Below are 13967 nucleotides of genomic sequence, written 5' to 3'. Positions count from 1 at the left end.
CCTTCTCATAACTTCACTTTAACTTAATCCTGATACTCTGTATGTTCAATTCATCACAATAACTATTCATAGTGGCTCTAAAATCCGTACTGACCCCTACTCTCTCTTCTGTTTCTTTTTGCCTGCGCCACCACCACCTACTCAAAGCATCATGATGTTCCAGCATTGATGGACTGAAAGCCAGAAGTCTACATGACCATCATCATCAGGTCCTTCCATGAAAACCCTAAATACAAAGACGACTGTTTGACTTATGTTCGGTAGATTGCCCAGAGGGGACTGGGCGGTCTTGTGGCCTGGAACCCCTACAGATTTTATTTTTTTTCTCCAGCCCTTGGAGTTTTTTGTTTTTCTGTCCACCCTGGCCATCGGACCTTACTTATTCTATGTTAATTAATGTTGACTTATGTTTATTTTTTATTGTGTCTTCTATTTTTCTATTCATTTTGTAAAGCACTTTGAGCTACATTTGTTTGTATGAATATGTGCGATATAAATAAATGTTGATTGATTGATTGATTGATTGATTGATGTCAACTAAAAAATCAAGCTGACCAGGACATCTTTGGGATGTAGGAGTAAAACAGGAAAACTCAGATAAAATGGAGAGAATTTGCAAACTTTACTTAAACAGTGATCATGCCAAGATATGAACTCATGTTGTCATAACTCCAGATGTAAGATAAGAGGGGTAGCAGGCAAACTGAAGCCCTAATTCCATGAGGTTCAGCTTATGCAGCATACAATACCAAGTGGTCTTAAGTTTTTCAATGCTCCTGTGTTATCAAATGAATTAATTTCAGACCTTCAGTTAATACAGAAGGGATTCATTAGTAGTACACTAAATTTTATTTATTAACATAAAAATGTAAGTGAAACAGACAGCATGTGGCAGTTGCAATGCAGAAATCTGTCTCTGATGGAACTCAGCTTTTGCAAACCTAACTAGATTAATCCATCCATCCATCCATTATCCAACCCGCTATATCCTAACTACAGCGTCACGGGGGTCTGCTGGAGCCAATCCCAGCCAAGGTGCAAGGCAGGAAACAAACCCGGGCAGGGCACCAGCCCACCACAGGGCACACACACACCAATTAAGATAATCCAAAAAGAAAGTTCATCTTCTATTTTTTTCCTTACTCAATTAATAACGATTGCATCACAAAGTTAACTATTTGAATTTGCCTCCAAGACAAGAACCTTTTTTCTAGTAAAGGCAATTATTCTGGAATGAAGTAATGATCAGTAAATAAATAGTTAAATGAACAAACACAATCAGGTTACATACTTAAATACTACTGTACTAGCCAAAGTTTTATTCAATGCAGTTTACATCAATCCAAAAGCTTTTTATGAAACTACAAGATTATACAGTATGTTAAGTTAGAAAACATGCTCCTTACAGAAAGGAAACAAGAAAGAAATTGAAACCAACTTAACACCTAAAAGGCAGCAGGGTAGCAGAGTAGCCCCTTGCAGTTTCTGCATCCTGGGTTTGAATCTTGCACCTGAGTGTTGTCTGTTTAGAGTTTGCATTTTTTCCCCATCTGAGTGGGGTTTTTTGAGTTTTTCCATTCACATCCCCAATTATGTGCAATTTATTTAACTTGATGAGCGTAAAGTTGCCACAGTTGGAATAAGTGTGTAAGTGTGTTTGTGTGTGCCCTGCCATGGATTGTCACCCTGTCCCAGGTTTTCCCCACCACGCTTCAAGTACATGCTAGATAGGCTTTGGCTTCACATAATCCTGGAGTGGATTAATCATGTGTAAGTAAGCAAAATAAAAACAACTTTGAATAACATTTTTAAGATAGAAAATAGATAAATAGAACTGATAAAAAATAAATGTCATGTGAAGACATGCTTAGTTTATAGTATAAAACAAATATTGCTGTATTAATTTATTAAATCTAACACAACCAAACATATTCTTTCAAGTTAAATTAAGGTATTGTTGTAGATGGTCTTATTTATAGAAAGCAAATGAAAAACGTAAAATAAAATTTAACATGTGCTTGGTGCATTCCACTTCAAGGGTGTGGAGTATATTCTACTGTGTAGTTCACATTGAGCAATACACAGCTGAGAGATTTGGTTAAGTATGGTTTACGACAGAATGAGGTCATATAGGAGGAGCCTCAGCAAGTGTAGATATGCACAAAAGAGAAATGTGGTGGTTAGTTACCTGTAAAATTTGGAGATGAAGGTACTAAAATGATTCCATATATTTTTTCTTGAAGAAAATGATATCATTCCTCTTGTGACCAGTAGCGGGCACAACAGCCTCCTTAATCTCAGACACCACCACAAGAACACAGTCCCAGGTTCAAATAAATGTTTTATTTCTCAACTAATTCTCTCACACTAGGTACACTAAGCACAATACCTCTTCTCTCTCTCTCCTTTCCTATCCTTTCCTCTACACCTCCGGGAGAGCTTTGTCTTCTTCTTCCCTCCTCACTCTTACTCCCCAGAAGTAGCTGGACGACCTTTATATCAGACCTTGGAGCACTTCCGGTACAAGGGCATAGCCTGATGAAAGCACTTCCGGGTCAGACGGGAGCCTCCTGAAACATGGAGTCCCTCTCCCTGCAGCACCCACCGGCAGCACCCAAGGACCCCGCCAGGTTTGTCCCTCAGGACTACAACTCTCATATATCCCTGTGGGCGCCCCTACTGGGTCCACACTAGTGGTGCACTGCCATCTATTAGGCTGGGAGAAGAACTGTCTTGACTGCACCAACCTCTGCACATTATGCATTTGCTTCAGTCCCATCATGGCCAGATTATGCCTCCTTCCATGTTGTCCTTCCGTTATGGCATCCTGGCTGGGAACGGTTCCAGCACAGCACTCATACTCTTCAAAGATAAATTTACTCAGTTTTTAAAGGCTAATGATTATGTGAGGATCTGTGTGACACATTTTCATATGAAGTCTACAGATACTGCAGTTTTTGTGTTTTATTTTTCCTAAACACATCCATTCATCTAGGTTACGAATGTGCTCTTTCCACTGCAAAAGTATGTCCTAACAGCAAGATGAAAAACCATCCATTAGAAGAACAGATTCACATATATACACTAACTCACATAGGTCACCTTAAAGATACCAATTATTCTAACATGCACATCTTTGAGATGATAGGAATACAGAGTACCCAGAAGTAGCCCACTTGAAAACTCCACTCCACATTATGGTTTTACAACATGTCTGTGAAAGAGTAATAATGACCACTATAGTACTAATTAGCTGCCAGGTTCTTTAATAAAATGCTAGAGAAAGAGGCCAGGTAATCAAGACAAGAATTACAAGGACATGAAGTAAAGTCTATAGAGTAAAACAAAACACACAAGCTAAGACTACTTTATTTCTCTCTATTATAAAAAAAAATCTTGGAAGGAGACAAGACGTGATTTTCTCGGAGGGACACTTATACGTCCCGTGAGACGAGTCCATGCCCGGGGCAGGAAATAAAGGATAAAGAGTAGATGACAAAGTAGAACATAATAAAGGATTCCAAAATGTTGTCGTGGAACACATGCAGAGCAGGTTAGAGATAAGGGTAGTACGAAGCTTTGAGTCTCAAAAAAAGGATAGGAAAAATCACATTGGCGCAAAAAAACAGAAATTATTACTCTGTGAAATAACGGAACAGCGAAAAGAGATTGAATATGTTGTTCAGATTTAAACTTTAAGTCAGAGATTTATAGATTGTCTAATTCGTGTTGCCAGCGAGAATTAAAAGATTCCAAAAACGTTGGCGTAGTATGAAGTCCCGTTAGACACAGACTTTTACCATGAGATTCTTTCAAGTCACACCCTACTTACAACTGTTTTCAAACAAGACAATGGTCATCTAACCTCCTCAGTTGTGTGAATGCTTTTGTCAGACACAGTTCCTGTGCTCTCAGCTCTTAGTCGTGTGAATGCTTTTGGCAGACACACTTCCTGCGCTCTCAACTCTTATAAATTTTATCAGGACAATAATTTTATAAGTTCTAGATGACACATCAATGACTAAGCGAAGAAGAAAGAGCATGGACAAACATTCTAAAAAGTAATTTTATTTATTAGAGAGAAAGAAACGATATTCATTCACAGGCACGTTGCGTTGTCACGATGTAAATCCAAACACGGAATCAACATTCAATGCGATCTTCAAGAAAAGTTAATTCCAAATACTGTTTTAACTAAAGTTTTAAAGTAAAAGTGAAAATAATGCCTATGTAACAATTCCCATGAAAATAACAATCTCTTAAAATTGTATTTCTGGTTAACCAAACCCGGGGCACAGCCCCCTAATCTGTTTAAAGAAATTAATACTTTTGTGCATGTCTGTGTTTATGAGTTCCTGTGGAATACGACATCTTAAATAATGTCTATAGTAACTTTCTATTGCTGCCTTATCTTATTATTTAGACTTTATGATGCAATATTCAGTAGTTTACAACTCTTACATTTTTATCGACTCTTTATTATTCAGTTCATCTTGCCATATAAGATAAATTTGCTTTGTAACAGAGTCGGTAACAGTGCACAAAAAAGCATTATATATACAATTCCAAATAAGAAAAAGTTGGTAGAGTATGGAAAATGCAAATAAAAAAAATGCAGTGATTTTTAAATTTACTTTGACTTTTATTTCATTGCAGATAGCACAAACCCAAGATATTTCATATTTTGTCTGGTCAGCTTCATTTCATTTGGCAATATACATCCATTCCTGTATTTCAGGCCTGCAACATATTTAAAAAAAAAAAAAAAGTTGGGACAGTAAAGCATTCACCAATTTGTAATGTCACCATTCCTTCTCATAACACTTAAAAAACGATTTGGCACTGAGGATAACAAGCAATGAAGTTTTCCATGTGTTATTTTATCCCATTCTTCCAGCAAACATGACTTAAGGTGTGCATCAGTATGGGGTTGTCATTGTTTCAAAATTCTCCACCACTTCTGGACACGGTTAACATAAGGCTTCTTTTTTGCACATTAAATGTTTTAAATGGCATTTGTGAATGTAACTCCATATTGTAGTGCTTGACAAAAGTTTGCCAAAGTAATCACTTGCCCATATCATTATATCAGTTATTGATGAGTGACGGTGCTTGATGCAGTGCTGTCTAAGGGATTGGAGATTACGGGTGTGTAGGTTAGGCTTGCACCCTTGCCCTTTACGCACTAAAATTCCTCCAGATTCCTTGACTCATTTAATGATATTACACGCTGCAGAGGGAGAAATATGCAAATCCCTTCCCATCTTTCTTTGGGGAGTATTGTTTCCAAACATTTCAATAATTTTCTTATGCATTTGTTGACAAACTGGAGATCCTCTGCCATTCTTTTCTCCTCAAAGACTCAGCCTTTCATGGATGCTGCTTTTGTACCAAATAATGTTTACAATCACCTACTGACATCACCTGTTTAAAAACATATCATTATTTAATTACTTTACCTCATTACTGGCCCTAATTTACCCCAGTCCCAACGTTTATGGAATATGTTGCATGCCTGAAATGCAGTAATGGATGTACAGTATCTTAACAAACAAAATGAAGTTGACCAGACAGCACAACAAATATATTGGGTTCATACTGTCTGAAATGACATAAAAGTCAAAGTAAATTTAAGAATCACTGCATTTATTTATTTGCATTTTCCATACCGTCCCAACTTTTTCTAATTCGGGCTTGTATATTATCAGAACTGATTCACCTGATGAGGCTCACTGATCCTCATTGACTCAGATATTTATATTGACTTTCTCTCCTTAATTCTTTTGATTTTACTGTATTTCTCATATGGCTTACCAAACTCTAGGTTTCATGTTTTAAAGAACTGTCTTTGCTAACGTCTCCTCAGCTGATTTACAATCTCTAACAATTTCTTCCTCTTTGCTCATATTCCTCTGTCATTCTCCCCCTCTGCCTATTGCCCTAAGAGATATCCCCCTCTGTCCAATGCATTTCCAAAATATTCACTTAATAATTCTCCTTATTTTTTTCTTTCAGTCTTTAAGAAAGCTATTTAGCTGTGCTTATCCATTCTGATACTTATCGCAAATCTGCCTGCTACAATTAAAACTCTGTTATTGTCATGGTGGAAATAATGATGGTCTAACAAAAACAAATCTAACTGCCTAGACAAATTACTTTTTTCCATGCTAAAAATGAAAGAAGGTAAAAGACACAATGTTCAGAGTGAAGGCTGTACAGCCAAAAGATAGTGTTTTTTACCCTATTTCCTTTTCAGCAAAAAAATAATCTTTAACTTTATTTGTATGCAGATGCACGCTGATGTTGCCCTACACTAACTAAATTACTTCTTTGTCTTATTCTTATGATTATGTGCTATGAAGTAAATGCTATATAAAATAAAAGGAGACTGATTTGTGGTATCCATTCTATGGAACTATCTTTAGTATCCTGGAGATACTAGGAGGTGGAGACATCCAAAGTATTGGATAAACAAATCCCTCCAGAAGATAAGGGGGGGATCATGGAGTGAGACACAGCATGTGATGATCAGGAACACTGGAAGAATGAATGTGATTTCACAAATAGCACCAGAATATCCGTGGCTAGTTTCAGTTGTCAGGGATGCCAGGGGCAAACACCTGGCCGGGATGCCGTGAGGGACCGGAAGAGGGTCAGAGCCCACCCTGGATCACGTGGGGGCCGCCTTCCTGGTTGCTCTGGGGGCCACGGGTACAGGGCATGGAAGCTTCACCCTGTAGGGGCCCGTGGTCACCGCCAGGAGGCGCCCCAATGCCTTGGGGACCTGTTACCCCAGCACTTCCGCCACACCAGGAAGTGCTGGGGGGAAGATTTAGGACGGCACCCGGAGAGCTGCCGGGAGGACAGCCGGCACTTCCGCCACGCTGGGGTGTGGCCAGAGGAGGAATGCCGGGAACACCTGGGGCTCATCCAGGGACTGTTTAAAAGGGGCCATCTCCATTCATTCAGCGCTGGAGTCGGGTGGAAGAAGGACGAGGCAAGAGAGGAGAGAGGAGGCGGCCCGAGAAGAAGGCATTTGTGGCCAGGACTGTGTGTTTTGGGGTTTGTGCATAACTGGGTCTTAGTGACCATTATTTGGGTCTGTGTGACCATTGTTATATTTGTAAATAGTGTATATAATAAACGTGTGGTGGTGATTACAACATGTCCGTCTGTCTGTGTCCGGGCCGCGTCCACACAGTGTAACTATTACTTTATAAGGCGTCTCCTGTGCCCTTAACAGTGGGAAGGTGGTTCTTCTGAAAATAAGGCTGTGGATCACACATTGGTAAATAAACACCCCTGTTATCGGGCTTAACTGACAATTAGTGTATTCCTCAGTCTTACAGTCTTGGTGGGAATTACAATTCAGTTTATGTCCATGACTACATATGTTGATACTGTGATGTCAATGAAAATACATAAATAAATTAGTTCACTGTTATTCAATGTTGTATAATAATCCATTCATCCATACCCCTAACCTGCTTGTCCAGGGATGGGTCATGGGGCAGCTGGTGCCTATCCCAGCAATCATCAAAGCAGAAACAACATTTGGAGCTAGATCAGCCAATCACAGTTGTGCAACAATAAAATATTAAACTTTACAATGGTGTGGATACTGCGGTGGGTTGGCAACCTGCCCAGGATTGGTTCCTGCCTTGTGCCCTGTGTTGGCTGGGATTGGCTCCAGCAGACCCCCGTGACCCTGTTTTCGGATTCAGCGGGTTAGAAAATGGATGGATGGATGGTGTGGACACTTTTTATAGGCACTGAATTAATTAGAAAGGGTGTTTAATGGCTGAAAATATTTACTCAGTGTTTTCTGGTTTTAACTCCAATTAAACTTTTTTTTTTTTGGTTTTTAGTTTTGTTAAGGGTAAGGCTTACCAGGTGAGCTTCTGACAAGTTAGAACTGGATAACTGAATTGCACTTCTGAATGAATTGTTTTTCACTAAAACATCCAGGTAATTACCCTGTATAAAAGTAAAGTACAACAAATTATAATGAAAATAAACAATATGCTAGGTATTGAGAACTTAGGAAACTGAACACTCTGGGAAAGCTCCCATGAATTAGCAAGCTCCACCCTGTGCCCTTGAATAAAAACTGTACTCTAGCATTGTCATACTTTTTCCAAAAATGTTCTCTGATTACACTGAGCGGGACTGAAAGAGCTCAGCTTTCACTCTGTTATGGTGTGCTTTGTTTTGAGAATGGCCTTGCAGTGACTGCTGTCAGTCAATACTAGTTTATTTTATATTTCACCTTTGCTAGACAGCAGCATTTCAGAGCATTTCTATGAAGGATTTAGAGTACATAACGAAATTAAAAGAGACTAAGAACACTTACAGAATAACAATCTATCAATCTTTATTTTATATATAGCCTATGTATCATTGTAGAGTGTTGCTGCTTCACAAATCCAGGGTAAAAACAACTAGATGGGAGTTTTTTCAGTATTATTTGTTATAAGTATAGGCATCACAGAAAAGGTTTTAGAATATGACGATCAAACATAAGTTTCAGTAAAACAAAAAGTTTTAAAAAGTGTTCAAAAATACAATTGATTCCGCATACCATAGAAATAATCAGAATTTTTAATCATAAACCACAATAAAACCCCCACATTCACCCGCAACAGAGAGTTAATTGGAAATAAAAAAAGAGTCCACTGTGTTATACAACCTCTTATTAATTAAAACAATAGGAGTTCAGCAGACTTATTTTAAAGTAACATACATTCTTAAATTCTTATGAAGTCCCATGCAAAGAAAGATTGCTTTTTCTAGTTTTACTATAATATGCAGTATATTAAATATAGTATGTATAATATAAAATATAATTTTCCCATTGAGATACTGAGGGTGTATAAGGATTCTTCCAATTTAGCATAATTAGTCAATGCGCTCTAAAATAATGGTCAGTTAATCACTAGCTGATCTAAGCTCTTCTGAAGTGACTATAAACAGTGCTGCATTGGTGGAATTTCAGTAACTGTAAGCCCAACATTATCTCATAGATAATTATTTTTCCCCAAAAAGGCCTTAATATTTGACAGTATCAAAACATAATGCCCACGTGAGGTGAGAGCTACCTGGCATTGTTCATAATTACGGCCCAATCACTGAGATATTTTAGATATTTCTTATCTGGAGAGGTGTATCCAGTTCAGTTGATAGAGAGATATATCTTGATTAATAACTCTTATGCAGCACTAAGCTGGATAACTCCTGCATGTTAACAAATGAAAGTGGAATTAATTTCTGGGCAAATGTTTGTAATTTTCATAATTTTAAATTATTTTACTTAATTATTTAATCATTGTCATTAACAATTTGTTTCACTTTTATTTTTTTTACTTAGCATTACAAGGCTTTACAGTATATTATATGGCCTTCCTCACAAGCAGACTGAAGACAGAGATGGCTGAGAATGAATAAAAAAAATCAAAGTGTAAAACAGTGTAAATATTTTCAAAATTTAATTGAATGTTCACAGCTATATGGGACATTTAAAAATGAGACCCTCACTTCAAATAATGTCTTTGGGTATTAACTGCTACATTTTTCTTTCATAACTGTTTTACATACCTAGTATGTGAATTTCCCCTTGGGATTAATAAAGTATCTATCTATCTATCTACTCTCTCCTCATTCTACATCTTCTAATATTGTCTTCTGTTCCACCAAAGTTTCATTTAACATTCTGGTCCCCAAACTGAATTCTTCTCATAAAATGGTCAGTTTAAATATTTTAATCTGCTTTGCTTTGTAATGTATTTTGCCATAAAGTATACTATTAATGTATAAACAGAACAAAGATTTATTGACTGCATTTGGTACTTTACAATGATTGAAACTACTAATTTAGATTGATGTGTAAATTAAACTGTATCCAATATTGGAAACCAGGTCATGGCACTAACTGTCATGGTCAATAACTACGTATGCCCCTTTTTAATCATGGGGTATGTACCAAACTGCATTCACAGATGAATATCACTCAATCTCCATCCACTCTTAGATAATAAAAATTCACATCAAAATTGCATCCATTTCTGGATGTCTCAGCTGTTGGTTCTGAATACTTAACAAACTTGCATTTATTACTTAACATAACCATCTGCATCTGAACCCTTGATCTGACCTGTACATATCCCTTGGCTACTGATTTTCAATTCAATGAAATCATAATAGTTGATTTTGGAAGTGCTGATTATCTGTAAAAGACACTCAAAGTACCAGGCCTAGTGACTAAGGTACTAAATTATAAAATATGAATTTACTGAAACAGTATCCAATACTAACTTGCTTTATGACTCTGTGAAAATCAATTATTTTTTTCAGAGTTTATATTTTTAAATTTATTTTACAAATTGTACTGTAGTGTTGTTCTGTACTTGTAAAGCATGTTGGAATGATGCTCACAAAACAGAAAGGTGTTAGTGACGCTTCCACACCAATTATCCCAAGAAAATCCTTGTTCAGGCGCTGATTCTCTATCAGCTAGACTTTTGCAACTCTCTCTTGCTGGGGCATCCTTTAACTTCTATCCGACCTCTCCAGAATACAGCTGCTTGACTGATATTCTCTGTTCCTCATTTCATTCCTACTACTCCTCTGCTTCATTCTCTTTGCTCACTTCATGTGGCTGCAAAGATCCATTTCAAAACTCTTACCTTACAGTTCTCCGAATGGTTCTGTTTCTCAGTATCTAGAGTCTTTAGTCTATTCATATGTCCCTTCAAGAAGTCTACGTTCTGGCTCTGCCTGTCTGTTGACTGTCCGTCCTCTTGCCAAATGTGCCAAGGGTTGACAACGATTTTACCTTCTTGCTCCAGTACAGTTTAATGATCTCGTTCAAACGGCACCTAATTTACTCGCGGTTAGGCCTCTTTTGAAAAAGCATCTTTTTGGTAAATATTTTGGAGCTACTTAGTGTCATTTCTATAGAGTAGGTGCTATTATACTGATAAAAGTTTAGGGTACTGGTTTTTATGTTAGTCCAGCTTCAGGTAAATTATATATAGTAATGATACCCTCTTGCTCTTTTCTTTCTTATCTTGTTCCCTGTTGCTTTTGATGCTTTTTTCACCCTCTAATCATTCTTGTATTTATTATAACTCACTTTGTAAGGCACATGGTGTATGCTTAATAATTACAATTATAATAATCAGGTAAAAGACCTCCAGTCTTCAAAGAATGGTGGTTTGTACACTTCTAACGAAACACAGCACCCCAGGTTACTCTACCTTGGGTGACAACACCTTTTTCATATTCTAACAGAGTTTATAACTGTCTTTTGGGCTCGGGATGTATGACGTGCATATGAAACAAATACAATTAATTGGCCTGTGCAATGCACCTCACCATGTGCCCATGTTGCTGTTCTTTTCATGTCACCTATGTTTCATGGTTACTCCTCCATTTGCTGTGATAAGGACCCAAAACCCACTTACATGGAGGAGATAGCCCGCACCTTCAGTTCTTTGTTCATTGATGACTTTTTTTTGCACTCACTGGGTATGATTTGTGTTTGTGATTAAAATGGTCAGTCAGTCTATGCAAAGTTTCTCATTGTCAATTAATGTGATTCTTTTCCTGTCAGTTATGCCGCATGTCTGCACCGCTGTTCTTTTCCTGTTAGCCACATTGTGTGGCTGTGCCACCACATGCCATGAGAAGGACCTAAAGCCCAATAACATGGCCAAGGTAGTGTGCACCTCCAATTCTTGTGTTATGTGGATCATGTCATAAGTTTTTGATTAAGACCAAGATCAAGGTTCAAGGCCCAGTGTTTCATGAGATTTTAGATAATAGACAGCTATTAGCCATTTATGTAGATAGATAGATAGATAGATAGATAGATAGATAAAATGTTTGAATTAGCATAAACCATTGTAATTCAGGATGTTCTTAAGAAATTTAAAGATTTGCTTCATGAGGCAAATGTATAATAAACAAGAATACATATTTGAAATATTAGAAATACAGTATTTAAAATGTGTGCTTCGGTTTAAGTGTTTCAAATCTAAATATTCTCAATTGTAATAAAAAAACTGTCATTTTTCATCCTCTAATGGTGGTCCATAGAGTGCTAGATGTCTTGTAAAGGTTCAAAAATACCATCATATCCATAATCACAGGCCGTGAAATTGTATAAACTCTGCCCCACATGCAAATATTTGCAATTTGTCATTTTTAACCTGGTAGTGATAATTAGAGGGCGATGACAAGTGGTAAAGAATCAAATACTATATCAAAAATGTCAAATTTGTGATCAGCAACCACAAAATAGTATAAAAATGGCATTCCATATACTTACAGTCATATGAAAAAGTTTGGAAACCCCTCTCAGCCTGCATAACAATTTACTCTACTTTCAACAAAAAAGATAACAGTGCTATGTCTTTCATTTCCTAGGAACATCTGAGTACTGGGTGTTTTCTGAACAAAGATTTTTAGCGAAGCAGTATTTAGTTGTATGTAATTAATTCAAATGTTAAAAACTGGCTATGCAAAAATGTGGGTCCCCTTGTAATTTTGCTGATTTGAATGCATGTAACTGCTCAATACTGATTACTTGCAACACCAAATTGGTTGGATTAGCTCATTAAGCCTTGAACTTCATAGACAGGTGTGTCCAATCATGAGAAAAGGTATTTAAGGTGGTCAAGTGCAAGTTTGCTTCCCTTTGACTCTCCTCTGAAGAGTAACAGCATGGGATCCTCAAAGAAACTCTTAAGAGATCTGAAAACAAAGATTGTTCACTGTCATGGTTTAGGGGAAGGCTACAAAAACCTATCTCATAGATTTAAACTGTCAGTTTCAACTGTAAGGAATGTAATCAAGAAATGGAAGGCCACAGGCACAGTTGCTGTTAAACCCAGGTCTGGCAGGCTAGGAAAAATATAGGAGCGGCATATGCGCAGGATTGTGAGAATGGTTGCAGACAACCCACAGGGTTTTTACCATAGGGGTGTAATTTCCTGAAAAACGTATGATCCAAAAATGGCCTTAAAATTTGTTTTTTTGGGGGGGTCAAAAGGCCAAAAAATAGGGTTTAACACCAAAAAGTTCAACATCTTGCAGAACTAAACATCAAGATTAATTAAATTAGGGTTTTCTTGTACCAGTGAGTCAGGTGTCACTGGACAAAAACAAAACTCAAGTGATTTTAAAGTGTTCATATGTAACTCTTATGAACCCAATAATACATGAAAATATATTTTACTAGTTCTAGGAAGAATTAAAAAATAATGCCAATTTACATAGGTTTTTTTTTTAACCTGGCACTGAAAGTAAAAAGAAGCTGACTAGATTAAAGTGGGATTTTACTTTAAAACAGACTGGTCTTAATTAAAAATTTGGAGTTAAAACCATCAGCCAATGTAGTACTAGAAGCCCGAGGTTAAAAATCACTGCCCAAGGCAAAGACTTAAACTGCACTCACTCATGAGTAAAAACCGTAATTGTACAAACTCATTAAAATTGTGAAATAGTAGTTATTATTAGATGGCCTGTCTTGAGGCTCTGTGTAATTGACTTTCATTGTTGGTTTAAAAAAAATACATCCACGCATTCCCTTGACATTATTTTCCAGTACACGTTTGCGGAAACCATCGCGCGTTACCGCAAGGAGGGAACCATCACAGGACGGGATGACAGTTCATTGCATTGTGTGTGTAGCGAGTGTTAAAAATATTGTATATTGTGGAGCTGTACTTCTTCAGCGTTGGCACCCCACATCAACTACGTTTCCTTAGATGTTTAAGCGAACAACATATAATCTGTCATTGTGGAAAAGGCTGTTTATGCTGTACGTGGCATGTTAGCAGGAGACCGATACCTAACGTAACACTCACCGTCAGTCTTCCTATTACACTTGATACTTTTTTTTCATGTCACCTTCAGACACCCAGTCCCGCATGCTAATCCTGCTTCTCTAACTAGAGTAAGGACGC

At 37.3% G+C, this 13967-nt stretch overlaps 1 long non-coding RNA gene across 1 annotated transcript in view; it reads right to left on the bottom strand.

The window, feature by feature from the left end:
• Positions 1 to 13944, bottom strand: part of LOC120516465 — a 30307-nt gene extending 16363 nt beyond the window's left edge. The window contains exon 1 of the long non-coding RNA XR_005630850.1: positions 13869 to 13944. This is a non-coding gene — a long non-coding RNA (uncharacterized LOC120516465). The remainder of the gene's footprint in view (positions 1 to 13868) is intronic.
• Between the last annotated feature and the right edge of the window lie 23 nt (positions 13945 to 13967).

The sequence above is a fragment of the Polypterus senegalus genome, chromosome 16 (genome assembly GCF_016835505.1).
Source record: "Polypterus senegalus isolate Bchr_013 chromosome 16, ASM1683550v1, whole genome shotgun sequence".
In the NCBI taxonomy this organism is placed as follows: domain Eukaryota; kingdom Metazoa; phylum Chordata; class Cladistia; order Polypteriformes; family Polypteridae; genus Polypterus; species Polypterus senegalus.
Note: the sequence above shows the minus strand (reverse complement) of the source record. Positions and strands in the feature narration are given on the sequence as shown.